The following is a 15,339-nucleotide window of genomic DNA, read 5'->3' on the forward strand; positions in this document are numbered from 1 at the left end:
GATCACCTGGTGTTAAGTGATCACCGCCGCTCATTCTCTTGCAACACCAGAGGAATCACAGGACCGTTGCCGGCCTTTAAGGAAGTACCCATGTATCGTCCCGGAAACACCGCACAAAGAAGTTCATTCCACAGCTTTGTAGTAGGTGGAAGAAAGCTCCTTGAAAACCGCACTGTGGGGGACCGCCACACATCCAGATGGCGGGGATGATATCGTGACTTGTGGCGTGTCGAGGGAATGTGGAATTCGGCGGCAGAAAGCAGGTGAAACAGCTCTTCGGAACACTTCCCATGATAAATGGGGTAGAAGACACACAATGAAGCGGTGTCTCTACGCAACACCAAGTGATCTAGCCGTTCACAGATCACTGGGTCCTCGACAATTTGAGCTGCTCTGCGTTGCACGCAGTCAAATGGATCGAGCTGATACTGGGGTGCGCCAGACCAGAGATGACATCAATACTCCATATGTGGGCAGACCTGCGCTTTGTACAGCGCTAGAATGTGGGCCGGCTTGAAGTATTGCCGTGCTCTATTTATGACACTCAGTTTCTTCGAAGCCAATTTAGCTTTGCTCCGCAGATAGCCGTGGAATTGGCAATCGCTCGAGATTTCGAGACCCAGTGTTCCGATACTAGGTGAGGCTGCAAGGGAAGTGTTGTCGACGAGTGGTGTTACGACAAATGGGTTTTTTTTGTGGTAAACGCGTAAACTTGAGTCTTCTGGGAGTTAAATTGGACAAGGTTCAATTTACCCCATTCCGCGACCTTCTCAAGGGAGGTTTCGATAGAAGACACAAGTTTCTCCCGGCACTGGTCGAAGATTTCCCTAGAAAGACCTGAATGGCCTTTGTATACGGAACTTATTTTTTTTTAATTTTTATTTAAAATATTTAATAGCTAAAAAACGCTGTTCTGTTAATAGAAAAAATATAAGAAACTGTTAGGGAATAATGTAGTCGAATGCCATCGGAAATATGTAATCAAAATTGGTTTAAAATTGAATAAAAACGTATTTCAGAATGATTTTATAATATATAGTATTAAATGATAAAGATGAAAATCGTATTGATCAGCTTTTATAATACCAGCTTTATAATTACCAATTTCTTAAATAATGCACATGGATATAGTATGTTATTATAATGATAATGATGATGTTAAGAGATAGACATATGCCATCACGGAAGATACATAATTCCACCATAATATACTATTGAGCGAAGCGGAGCTCTCAGCGGGTGACTCCAATTGATTTCTGTGTTAAATTGTTTCTTGGCCATTCCTGGATCGATTTAAAATTTTTAACTCATAGAAAGCTTTTAGAAAGGTTATTGTGGAGACAGAATATTGAATTTCGACTTGATTCAATTATTATAATTAAAAACAAACATGATTTACAAATTATTCTAAATTAGCACGCGCTATTTATATTTATATTAAAATTGAGCCCATTGATCAAATCACAATAAGTTTTCAAGAGAGTCCTTCGACTGCACATCATCACAAGTTTTCACTTTTCATGTGTCCAAATAAGGTGCTTTTTCCTCGTGTTTAAATATGGCTCCCAATTCCAAAAGCTTCTTGTTATAGGTTTTGTTTGGAATTTGGATTAATTTTGTTTTGTTTTTGTACACAGACGTAGTTTACCTCGCTTCGCTCTAATATACACCGCAGCGAAGCAGTACGACGAGCGACTGCGTCATTCTAATTTTGTTATATCTCAAAGGGTTAAGACAGCGTCTTCGTTGAAAGTTCCAAGACGGCTTATTTTTTTTTGACACAACCAACAAATATCGTTATGTATACAAATATGTAAACAAAAACTTAACAAATTATATACTAAAAACTTCGTCGAGAACCATGCTATTCATTGGTGAAAACAGCAACAAATCAGTGCAGCAGTTTTTGAGTTTCTCGCGAACAGACAGACAGACGGATGCTGTGGAGGATTTTGTTTTATATTATGTAGTGATAATCTTTATAAGACTATTACGATATATCACTTAAATTTCATATTATTTAAATTTATTATAACACATAAAAAATACGGCGCTTATGAAGATTAACTCGAACGCTTTTGATGAGTCACATTTTCAGGCCATGTGACTTCGCTTAGCTTAAACCTTTCCGAATATGACATACGTTAGAAATAGTTTAAGTAACTAAATTAAACTAAGAAATTATCATTAATTTAACTTAAAACTTGTACACACCACAATATATATCATTCTGAGCTCGATTAACAGAAATAAAACAAAGTTGTGATTAATGCGTTTAATATCAGCGAGAGAGATTCGCTGCGATTTCATTGGACCGTTTAGTGTTTGATGATTTGTTGTTCATACCACTGTGGGTGTTGGAGACATGATATATTTAGAATTGAAGTAATAGTTCTGATTATGTATATTATAAGTATAAGTCATGTTGTTAAGTGAAATGAAATTTTTATTTTATTATAGATCTTATTTTATAATAGTGTCTTCTATTCGGCTGTTTTAAACAAGCATGCAAAAACGTTTACTTAAAAATTAAAAAAATCCTTAACGCTATAATTTTTTTTGTCAATTAACCATTTAAACAGGATTCCAGAAAATCGTTTATGATGAAAGTATTTTTATTGTAACGGTAGATGGTTGAATAATATAATTCTTATATTTTTTTGGTACAGTGGCCATAAATTAGTCTATCCGGTAGGTAAGCTAAATCAGTTCGTAAAGGGGCTTTGAGGGGAGAAAAACTGACAAGAAATCCGATCGTGTAAATCATAATATAACAGCTTAGTCTATTAATTAATATATAATTTTTAAATTTGATGCGCTATTATCCTCTATGTAATTATAAAGGGGACAGTTTGATATGCTTTTACCGTTAGGATTTTGTGCATAATAATAATAAATTTATTTTCTCACCAACAACCAAAATTACAATACAGCAAAAACTTAAAAATACAGGGGATACAAAAGTTTTGGTCGTGGATCGCTGGTGCCTGTGGTAGGTAATAAAATATCTGTATTACTGGTCACCAGGATTCCACTTTTAAAAAACTCTAATAATCAAAAGGATAAAATGCATGTAAGGTTTCACTCACAGAACACTTCTAATGGAGCTTAAATGATGTCCCAACCTTTTGTTAAGAAATATACATAATTTGATTTAAATCTATTTAGTAGTTTTTACGTTTTGCCCTGCAAGACATAGACACAAACAGACAAATGGACTTTAATGCTATAAAGTATCAACTATTTTGGATTCGGTATTAATTATTGAATATTATTGTGTTATAGCTTATTTTGTTCTTTTTTTTTAATATTGACACACTTTTTACACAAATTATCTTGCCCCAAGTTAAGCATATATTATAGCCCGTGTAATGGGTTACAAGACAATGATATATTTAATACAATATACTTATACAAATGATTTAAGTTACTAAAACTTAAATCATTTGTATAATTATGGATTTCCACAAAGTAACGCCTAATTCAATAAATTTTCTACAATATACTTTCTTAAACATACATAAATTCATATAAACATACATAAATACATTTTAACATCCATGACTCGGAAACAAACATCCATATTCATCATAAAAATGCTTGCACCTACCGGGATTCGAACCCAGGACCTCTAGCTTAGTAGGTAGGATCCCTAACCACTCGGCTGTACAGGTCGTCGAAGGCTTATATAATTTATGTTTTAGTTACAACATGTGTTTTGAAACAATAAAAAGTACACCAACCATCCGACGTATTATATTCACTTTAATATTCAATTAATTTCGAGAAAACCAGTTATAACTGGAGCGAACTTTCGGTATCCAAAATCAATTCAGGCCTTAAAATGCTGTATTGATCCATAAATACGTAATAACCTTGAATAGTGGACAATATGGACAAAAGTAGTGATTACTATTGAACCTCCACATATACATATACAAGTACATGTGAGAGCGCAGTACATCAGATACTCAACACCGCAACAGACAAACAATTGAAACAGTAATGGACTTGTTCTATTGTTCACAGACAATGTCTTTGTTAATAAGTCGCGATGTGTCTACTGTTGGAACAACTTGGAGGCGTATTGTAGAGTTTATGTTTATTGGTTACTTGGATGATGCGCGATCTATATAAGATCATTCGTTTGTTAATCAGGTGCTATAAGAACAGCCTTCAAGTTTTTTATACCAGAAAGAGAGCTTACGTTATAATAATAAAATTATAGTTAATAAATTAAGTTATAATAATAATAACACGATGGGTGTAATAATTGTAATTAATTGAGATATCATGTAAAAAATTATCGTACGTACTTTTCTTACCCAGATTTTGAAAATTCACCTCAATTCTCCAGAAGCGGAGAAATATGAGAAATATGTTTCGTGGGATAATCAATTATACAATTACAAAAAAATATTCATAATTAAATCAAGGAAATTAATTCCACTTTATGCGGCAGGGACGGCAGGGACGTCTGGTTGAAGTTACCAAGAGCAGTTTTGTACAACGACCAGAACTTGCGTGTTCCGGTCGGGTAACTGGAAAGCTGCTCGCCGATTTTGACAACGTGCTTCGATTTCGCACGGGCGATTTGCCGCTTAAAGATTCTGGAGGCACGGTTATATTTCCTCTTTGGAACTCTGCAGTTCGGATGCTTTGAGCCCAGCGCCGCAACCCAAGTTTGATACGCCTGTTTTTTGCAGTCAGATGCTGCTTTGATGGACGCATCGAACCATGGCTGTGATCTGCCACCCATCGGTACTACAGAGCTTGGTATAAAAATATTCATGCCCTGCAGTATCACATCGGCTACTGCCACGGTGCAGGCACTGGGATCATCCGAAGTGAAACAAACCTTGCCCCAAGGATAGAATGCAAACAAGGAACGCATTCTATCCCAACCTGCTGACCTGTAGTGCCAAACGCGGTGGTCTGCGACGTGGGCGTTGGATAGGCACTACACTCCTGACCAGGCAATGGTCGGACGTTCCAAGCGGGGCGGTCAGCAGAAAATTCAATAAGGACGGCGTGTGGCTGTCCACATTCGGGAGCCGCGTTGGCGACCCAACCAATTGGGGCAGACCTTACGTTAATGCAAAATTATGCACAGATCGCCCTGCGTAGCCTGTGGTACCTGTATGACCTGATGTTACAAAAGTCCACATCAAGCGTGGAGCGGGGTGCCATGGTGTTACTGTCCTATTTGTCCTTTGACATGCATCATCCCAGAATACGAGGGGCAGCCCGAGCGAGAATGCTCGGGGAAAGATTCTCCCACTCTGGTGGAGCCGGTCCTCGACACTAACCTATGCGAAACATAGCGGCACTACCAGGCGGCATATATATTTCACGCCGGTATTCTGTGTGGTAAGTAACCCGAACGAGTCTGGCCCCATTATTCTGACGTCATTAAGCGGCACCGTGACCCTCCCATTTTTAAAAAGCTCTTACTATATTATATTGTTAAAAATATAGCATTTTATTAATCTATTTCAGTAGACCTATTATAACGTGCCTATTATTCTATCAAATTGAAACATATATATACTTGCATATCTGCTCTCTGCATAATAAATGGGCCTTGGTAACTAACCTTTTCACTGGCATATTCAGATTATTTCATAATTCTAAGTAGCTTGTATCATCATAATACTTTCAATAATAATACTTTGAATACACTAAATCTCATATTATTACAAACTTTATACACATATCATAATATATGTAAGTACATTTTTTTTTTTTGAGAGGAGGAAGTACTGTTACGTATTTACGCCCCGGAACGGGGCGTAATATGTCGGACTCGAGTGTCCGCGTAAGTGGACGCCCCATACCGACTAAAACCTCCTCTGTGCTGTTAGCAGCCCTGGCTTTCACAGCGAAGTAGGACGTGGGCCGTGGAGGCCGCAAAGACTACGCAACAACAGTCGCGGGGCGTCTCCTAAGGAGACTCGAACCTCAGACCGGCTGTGTGCTTGTGAAAAGATGAGAAGAACACACTCGCCGGCGAGTGTGGTGATGTTTAGTGTAATGTATGTAAGTGTGTGTGTATGTGTTTATGATTATATGTATGTATGTTTGTATGTGTGTAAGTAGTGTAAATGTTAGTGTGCATGTATGTTTGTGTTTGTGTCTGTTTGTGGAGTGTGTTTGTGGTTGTGTAAGTGGTGTATGTCAGTCCGTCAGTCAGTCCGTGTGTTAGTGAGTGTAGTGAAACGATTACAGGACGAGGACTAACGTCTCGTCGGGTATCAAAACAATGTGTGGTGTATCTAGGGTGCGGGCCGCTGGCCATCGTCAGAGTGACGAGTGCCAGTGGTTTGCGGCGGTGTGTGCGTGTCTGTGTCGGTGTTTGTGTGGGTGTCGCGTTCGCGATGGTGATGTCGTCATCCGGGTCTACCGTTACGTGTCTGGGACGTCTTATTGGGTTGAGACTATGGTGAAAGGGGGTGTACCCGCATGCCTTCCTAACCAAGATGTTGGGATGGTTAGGCGCCTTGTCAAAGAAGCGTCGCGAGATCTCTTTAAAGTGTTGAGCTATCGTCGGAAGCTCTAGGTCGCAGTGAAGATCAACGTTTCGGATGAACCACGGGGCTCCGGTTGCCATGCGCTCGGTCGGGTGTGCGCGAAAACGACGCTTGCGTATGACAGTATGGGCCGTACGATGGTTTTGTACAGCGTCACTTTGTGTTTGAGCGGAAGTTTGCTTCGCCCACACACAAGTGGATAAAGGCGACTGAGGACAAATCGGGCTCTATTGCATACCGTATCAATATGTTTTTTGATGTTCATATTGCTGTTGAACGTGACTCCTAAGTATTTGTAATCCTTCACCCACGGTATGGGTGTTTCATACAATTTAATGACGTCGGTCGGTCGTTTTTTAGCGCGGATGCTATTCGCGTTACCGAAGAGTACCGCTGCACTCTTGGTGGGGTTCACTTCAATCCGCCATTTTCTGAACCAGTTGCCTAGTTCATCGACGGCGGCTTGAAGCACTTTAATGTTCCTGCTCAAGGTTGAGCGGTTCAATAGAGCGGAGCCAAAGTAGAGTGCCGTATCGTCAGCGTACTGAGCGAGCTGGACACTCGGAAACTTGGGAATGTCGCTCGTGAAGAGCGAGAAAAGAGTGGGAGAGAGGACTGAACCCTGTGGCACGCCAGACCTTATGGGTCTGGGTGAGGATAGGGTGCCCTCTACTCGATATCGGAAGGAGCGATCAGTAAGGTAGGCTCGTATGATGCGCACGAGCCTGTCTGGCACTCCCAGTTGATACAGCTTGAATACTAAGCCGTTGTGCCATACCTTGTCGAATGCCTTCGCGACATCGAAAAACACTGTCGTGGTAGCGTGAAGTTGACGCCGTACGAGAATGTACTCGGTGAGTCGGTGAGCCTGCTGGGGACACGACTGAGCGGTTCTGAATCCGAACTGTATGTCGGGTATCAGGTTGAGCTCCGCGATGTAATGATTAAGACGCGCGAGAATTAATCTTTCGTAAAGTTTCCCGATCGTATATGTAAGTACAATTAAATTCCATTAAAAGTTCATCAGCTAATGGATCGTGAGTTAATCCTACTAGGAGGTATTGGACGGCATTTTTTCTTAACTGGATCTTTTTTCTTAAAATTATTATTTAATAAATGTCTGCCGCAAACTTGCTGTAGTTTGTGTAGATTGTCAATTGGTACACACCAAGTCTTCTTTGCCCGTTATTTTATCCATTATTTACATCAGACAAACATGAAAAGTAAAATTATATTGCTAAAAACTAATTTAACTATTATTTGAAGAAATGACTAATAAGTTAACAGTCAAACCAAAACAAACAAAAGAGTCGAATATAATATGTTAGAGCATGACAGCGTTTGCCACCATTGTTTGAAGTACGCGTTTCTTACAGCATACAGTCTAAAAGTGTGACTATTTCATAAATTTGAATATAATATAAAAAAAATATGCACCACAACACTTCAACACATAAATGTACCAGTAATATTCTCAAATGATTATAACCTCTTTTGGTATTGTATTTTCTGAAGGGACGGAAAAACTTAAAACCGCCCGTTTTTTTTGCAAAAGAGTTTATATGTATCTAAAAAAAATATGCACCACAACACTTCAACACATAAATGTACCAGTAATATTCTCAAATGATTATAACCTCTTTTGGTATTGTATTTTCTGAAGGGACGGAAAAACTTAAAACCGCCCGTTTTTTTTGCAAAAGAGTTTATATGCACAGAACAGAAAAAACTAGTAGTCATTTCATTTTACTATGGAAAGCGATGTCGCCAAATTGACACACTTATCCATTAAATCATACACTTAATTCCTGCTTTACAACACAACGGAAGACCACCGCTGGTTTTCAAACCAGCAAATATGCTGAGTTGGGACCACTTAGTGACGTATAGAAAATAATATTTCTCAATTTTGTTTTATGATTTATTGTACTATCGTCATGAATAAACTTTTTCTTTTTTTCTTTCTTTATGATAGGCCTAAATTCACAATCACGAAAAGACATAACTACAATTTTATTTACATCAATTTCGAACTTAATACCATTACACTTATCTAATATTCTTAAAATGATAATATCAACCTTATAACTTTTTCTTAAATTGCGAAAAATAACATAGAAAAACTTGAAGTAATAGAAACTCTGTAACCATAGATTTGACTTCTGTCAAAATACCTACGAATGTTGTACGAAAATTAATAAACATATCGATAAGTTAGTGAAAACTAGAAATATGTCAGAGTTGATAAAGTATATTACCGATAAAGTACGTCGTAAGCTAAAATAATAATGGGCTAATATTTTTGGAACGAAGTTCCGTATGGGACGATGCGAAGGGGTACCCTAGCCGGGAAAAATGTCCGGAACAAAGAGAATTTAAACATTACGTTCAAGAGACGGGAGTGCCATACAAAATAATCAGCAAATGTCGCTTGTATTGTATTGCACTAAATCTTGATACCAACATAATCAACTAATGACGTAATATCAGCCGATATATATATTGGCAGCTCTGTATATATATATAAATTAATATACATAATGTCTAATTTTAAGGTTCTCTTTTGTTAATTTTAATATCTAACTAGTTTACCTCAAAGAAAAAACCATTAATATAATTAATATTTTATTAATAGTTTTGTTTTGCGTTGTAGTTTCGGTTTAGACAGTCTTTGGTATTCGTTTTTCAGATGTTGCAATAAAGTCGTAGGCGAGGGTCCTGAATCTGAAATTATAACAGAATACATATTAGCGCAGTTAGTTAACCCTAATTATTATTAGGCTTCAAATATTTTTTTGCACATCATAACCTCAATATAATATAATAAAAATGATTTAAAAGGTAATTAACTTATTAATCAAAAATATAGAAACCGTAAAAATGAAATAAATAAAAATAAATTTAATAATAATTTAAAATAAAATATCGACAATCGATAAAAAAGTGTCAAACACTACAGATAGATTATAATATTATAATTTTTATTCTAGATGAATTAAATCAATACTCTATCACTTTTAATCACTTTATTAGCTTATTATTTGTTCATAAGTGCTTACCTTTCTTTATCCAAAAAGAATATAGCCATGAAAATTCTCTTACTCCCATCTGACCAGCCAGATTTTAAACCACATATTTTACACATTTATTATTACATGGTAAAGCTTAGAAAGTCTTACACATTTATTATATAAATAATTAAGCACATTACCCTGAATAATACACGAATAAAGTAAAAGAAAACGAAAATTCGTAACAAAAATTGTTTACAGTCACTTTTATTTTGAATGAATGACATGTCACATGACACTCAAACCAAAACAAACAAAAGAGTCGAATATATGTTAGAGCGAGACAGCGTTTGCCGCCATTATTAGTCAATGCCATACATATTCGAGTTTATTAGAGAGTTGCGCCAGGCTGGTCCAGAACAAAACCCATGATGTTTGACAACTCTCTTCATATACGTTGAAGCGTTGCAACGCGACAATATCTTGCTTTTTTACTTAATGCAACATGAATAACATAACCAAAAAATTATACATTTTATATAAACAAAATAAAAAATAATCGTAAATGAATTATACACAAACAACCACAAAAATAAAACAAGTGCTAATCATACATATAACCAAACAAAAAACACGTGTTGCTTATATGTGACACATTTAAATACATTTTTATTTTTTTACTTACAAAAGTAACGAATGATTAATAAAAAGAGAAGCTATAAGTAGTTGTCTTATGATATATGATATTTTATATCTATACTAATATTATAAAGCTGCAGTGTTTGTTTGTTTGTTTGAACGCGCTAATCTCTGGTACTACTGGTCCGATTTGAATGATTCTTTCAGTGTTGGGTAGTCCATTTATCGAGGAAGGCTATAGGCTATTTTTATAGGCGTTTTTTCAAAATTAGGGATCCGTAATAAAATTGCTATTTTGTAACACAAGCTGTAAAATCGAAAACCTATTTTTGCGTGCGCTGCAAAAACTATAGACAATAGAACAAAACGATGTACAGGCTATAATATAGGCAATATTTTATTACTTATAAAACTATCGCGTGAATTATACTTTATATGGCAAAACAACGTTTGCCGTGTCAGCTAGTTATGATATACACATACAATGTTGGCAAACATTCCCGGAATTCATGGTTTTCGAACTATTTTTACAATTCTATGACGTATTTCCTCTAAGTTCTTTTTTTGCCAGAAAAATTCACAAGTAAACGTGTTACAAATTTTAGAGCAGGCACATGTTTCGTCTTGACAGACATGCAAATATTTTTGTGGTTTCACTTCACAATATTATAAACCTAACACAATCAATAATTAGTGCTACATTTAATTTAATCAACGTAAAGCCTACTAAAAGACCCTACAATACACATTTAATGAAATGCTAAGATATAATGTAGTAAAAATAATCACAACAAAAAATAAAATTATTGGTGCCACTTACCACTTCGTTTGATAATATTCATTTATTGAGTAAAAAAAATATTTTTTAATAGTGTTAATAATTAAAATTAAAATCTTTTTAACACTGTCTCCTCTCTTATTTCTTTTGGTAATTTATTAAGTAATACTACACACATAGCATGACAACATCTCCTCCATGATGTGATGAGATTTTTCTTCTATATCCACTTCGACTCAACCTTTCCGGTGAAACTTCTATATATGCCAAATATTATTATTAAAACAAAAATATGTCTATATTTAAAAATAACGCTTATTTAGTTTAACTGGAACTTACACATAATATTTGTTAAATAATAACTAGCTGTACCTAAGAGAAAATAAAAACTAATAATTTGAATTCATCGTAGCCTCTCTTGTACACAATTACCACAACCATAATATAACATTTTGTTTACTTACACCCTTATCGCATGATGCATGGAAAATAGCAGATACTTGAATACAATTTATAATGAAAACATTTATTTCGATAAAATTATATCTATGTGTACATGCATGCACTTGCTGAGTAGCAAGATATTTTTATTCTTTACACCAATGATATTATATGCAAGAAAGAGGTAGATATCGCAGTAGCGTGCGCAAATTGTTGCAGACAAATTCGGCTAACAGCAGTGAGCTAATCGGAACGTTTTCGTGGCGTGACAATAATAACCTAAAATGCTAACCTGTGTGTTAAGAAAATGTAAAAACTATGTTTGCAAGATATATAAGAGTGAAGGTATTTCATACCATACGAAAGTATATAAAAGAACGTCGTATTTGTATTTTATCATGATTTTATTTCTTATTTACAAATAAATCTCGAATTATTAACGTGATGGTATGAGCAAGATAGAGATTATGATGTCAACTGCAGCGCGACAAGGACAAATAGTATGTGTCATAGATTAATCAACCAGAAGTGAAATCGTAGGCAGAATACATAGCGTTCGTAACCGCTTGATTGCGGAACTTGAGTTTTCTTGTTAGTTAGTGAGCGTATTTCTTAAATAATATTATGATGATTATAATAAGTTCTGGCTTTCAAAGTCTTATAATAAAGGTGGTATAGAATTAGATTAGTAATAGCAGGCTATTTGATATTTTATTTACCAGGAGGTCTACTCGCAAAATCGACAACGACACATTTGGAACGATACGATACACCGAATATATCGCAACTACCCTGTCTGCTGCGGGATGATCGAGGTAGTATATTTTAGGACAATTTAGGAAATTATGTAAAAAAGGCGTTGTTGCAGTGAATGTAATACGAAATTTTAACAAAAATACATTCATAAATAATATAATATACAAGAAACAATAATTGTAAACTTAAAACTTTTTGGGAGCCGTAATGAAAATAACGAAAAATTGTAAAAATGGAACCCTTGTTGTTAGTACATTTCGGTTTTGTTTCATATGTCTGTATGTTTTTTATTATTTTATGTACAAAAAATTTAAATCATCAATATGGCTATATATTATAATCAATATGAAATTATTATTTTTAAATCAATAACATTTAATTTACCTAATTTAAATGTAGTTTTACTACTTTATAACTTTTATTACATGAGTTCATGAATGAATCGTATTGTAGGCATAAATCACGGTGTACGGTAAAAAATCATATCTGGTGAATGACTTTGTGTTTTTGCTATGCAAATATAAAAATAATTAGCAAATTATATTTATCTCTTTTTCACTTGCGATAATTGCATGTACTCTCCTTCTTTGACATGTAATCGTAATGTAGTGTGCTATTGCAATGTTAAATTATTGATGTGTGCGTTTGTGTATCATTTACAAACACCAAATGTTGTCTAGGTAACCTATCTATACTTTTAAATATCATTGCTTTACACTAATTATTCTAACATAAGTTACATCGATTAAACGTAAACGTAAATGAATCATACGTCGTAAAATTATAGTTCATTATTAATTGTATATTTTGCACAACACATAAAAAATATTAATTGTATTTAAATCAAACAATTATGATTACCGATGATAGGAAATCCCTTCGTTTGACATATTTCTATTGCGGCTATGATTTCTACAGTCCAATATGGCACAATAAGGGATATTTGTATTTTTTTAAAAGATGCTTCACTTGACATCAAACGACTGGTCTCACTTGAGCCTCGAGTAGGTACATTTGTACACAATAGTGGCGACAGGGTAACGCCCACATGCCACTTCCACTAGTTTTTTATATTCCGTGTATCTAAGTATGAATGTTTCATAAAACGAACTTTTTATTTTCTCATAAATTTCAAATTTCTGATTTTCGACGATTTAGTACATGAAGTAATGATGAAAACTAATTACTAGATGTAATTTAAAAAAAAAAATCACTATTCTTTATTCAAAAATATACGTAACCAATTGACAAAAATTTGCTTTGTAATAAAAACGATAAAATCAAAACAAACATTAATAGAATATATTATATCAAAACACGAAAGTATTCGTATCTCATAGTACTGCAATTCTCTTGGACCCGATAGCCTTACGAAACACAAACTTCGATTACAAAGAGAACTGCGATAGAACTGACAAGTGATGCTTTCAACTTTGAGAACGGAACGGAACAATTTTAATATTTCTTGGAACACACGAGCATACGAGTCAATTGATTTCGAACATTATTCTGAAACTAAATACAAAGATATAAAGTAGAAAATCTGAACGATTTTAAAACCACGCTTTCGTTCACGGAGGAAATATTTAATCTTTATCTTACTGTTATTTTGCCTTACTGAATAGTCCACAATGAATGAAACAATAGGTTCTTTTTAGCTGAACCTCGATGACAAATTCGTTAAAATTTGCTCGATGTCTTTATTATTTGTACTTGTAGAGAGTTCAGTCCTCTCTACAAGTACAAATAATAAGTGAGTAAAGTAAGTTCAGTACATTCAAAACAAAGGCCTCCCCCAAAGATCTCCACGACGATGGGTCCTGTACTGCCCTCATCCAACGTATTACGGCGATCTATTGCCCTAAACTTTCCCCGGGGCGTAAAAAGAATAGGGGAGTCCCAGGCCCATGGGTGTCGTAAGAGGCGACTAAGGGCTTTTTAGAAGTGGGAGAGTCTCGCTGCCGTCTTATGACGTCAGCACAATCGGGCCAGACTCGTCCGGGTCATTACCACACTCGCACAGAAGTCCTTGACTCATGGAAGTCAGCCCTTGTCCATCCGATCCAAAAATTAGGGGTCAGTTCGGATCCGGCAAACTACAGACCAATTGCTATTACCTCCCTACTCTCCAAAATCATGGAGAGCATAATTAACCGCCAGCTCGCCAGCAGGTATACCTTGAGGGTCACCAGTTGCTCAACGACCGGCAGTACGGCTTTCGCCATGGTCGGTCGACTGGCGATGTTCTGGTATACCTAACACATAGATGGACGGCGGCTATTGAAAGTAAGGGGAAAGGCCTGGCAGTTAGCCTGGATATAGCGAAGACCTTTGATCGTGTATGGACAGGGCGCTCCTCGCAAAACCTCCATCATTTGGGCTTCCCGAGAGCTTATACAAGTGGACCTCCAGCTTCCTCACTGGGCGCAGCATTCAGGTCGTTGTCGACGGTTATTGCTCGAATCCCAAGCCCGTGAACGCTGGAGTGCCTCAAGGCTGTGTGCTATCTCCCACGCTGTTTCTTCTGCATAGCAATGTATGTTGGCGGTGTCCAACATATCATTACGACAGCACTGGTGATGCCGTATATACGGGCCATGTAGGTCTCTCACGGGAAAACGTCGACCAGTGCGGGGAGAAACTTGTGTCTTCTATCGAGTCCTCCCTCGAGAAGGTCGCGGAATGGGGTAAGTAGAACCTTGTCCAATTTAACTCCCAGAAGACTCAAGTTTGCGCGTTTACCACTAAAAAAACCCCATTTGCCGTATCACCGCTCTTCGACAACACTTCCGTTAAAGCCTCGCCGGATACCTATCGGAATACTGGGTCTCGAAATTTCGAGCAATTGCCAATTCCGTGGCCATCTGGAGGGCAAATCCAAATTGGCTTCGAAGAAACTGGGCGTCATAAATAGAGCACGGCAATACTTCAAACCAATCCACATTCTGGCACTCTACACAGCGCAGGTCCGGCCACACATGGAGTATTGCTGTCATCTCTGGTCTGGCGCACCCCAGCTCGATCCATTTGACCGCGTGCAACGCAGAGCAGCTGGAATTGCCAGGGACCTAGCGCTCTGTGAACGGCTGAATCACTTGGCGTTGCGTAGAGACGTCGCTTCATTGTGTGTCTTCTACCGCATTTATCACGGGGAGTGTTTCGAAGAGCTGTTTAACCTGATTCC

At 36.7% G+C, this 15,339-nt stretch overlaps 1 long non-coding RNA gene across 1 annotated transcript; it reads right to left on the minus strand.

The window, feature by feature from the left end:
• Positions 1–9,138: 9,138 nt before the first annotated feature.
• LOC126972518 (uncharacterized) lies at positions 9,139–9,762 on the minus strand. Its single transcript, XR_007731150.1, has 2 exons — positions 9,590–9,762; positions 9,139–9,254 (listed from the first exon to the last, which is right to left on the minus strand). It is a non-coding gene; the product is annotated as an uncharacterized LOC126972518 (long non-coding RNA).
• Between the last annotated feature and the right edge of the window lie 5,577 nt (positions 9,763–15,339).

Source organism: Leptidea sinapis, chromosome 26 (assembly GCF_905404315.1).
Source record: "Leptidea sinapis chromosome 26, ilLepSina1.1, whole genome shotgun sequence".
Lineage (NCBI taxonomy): Eukaryota > Metazoa > Arthropoda > Insecta > Lepidoptera > Pieridae > Leptidea > Leptidea sinapis.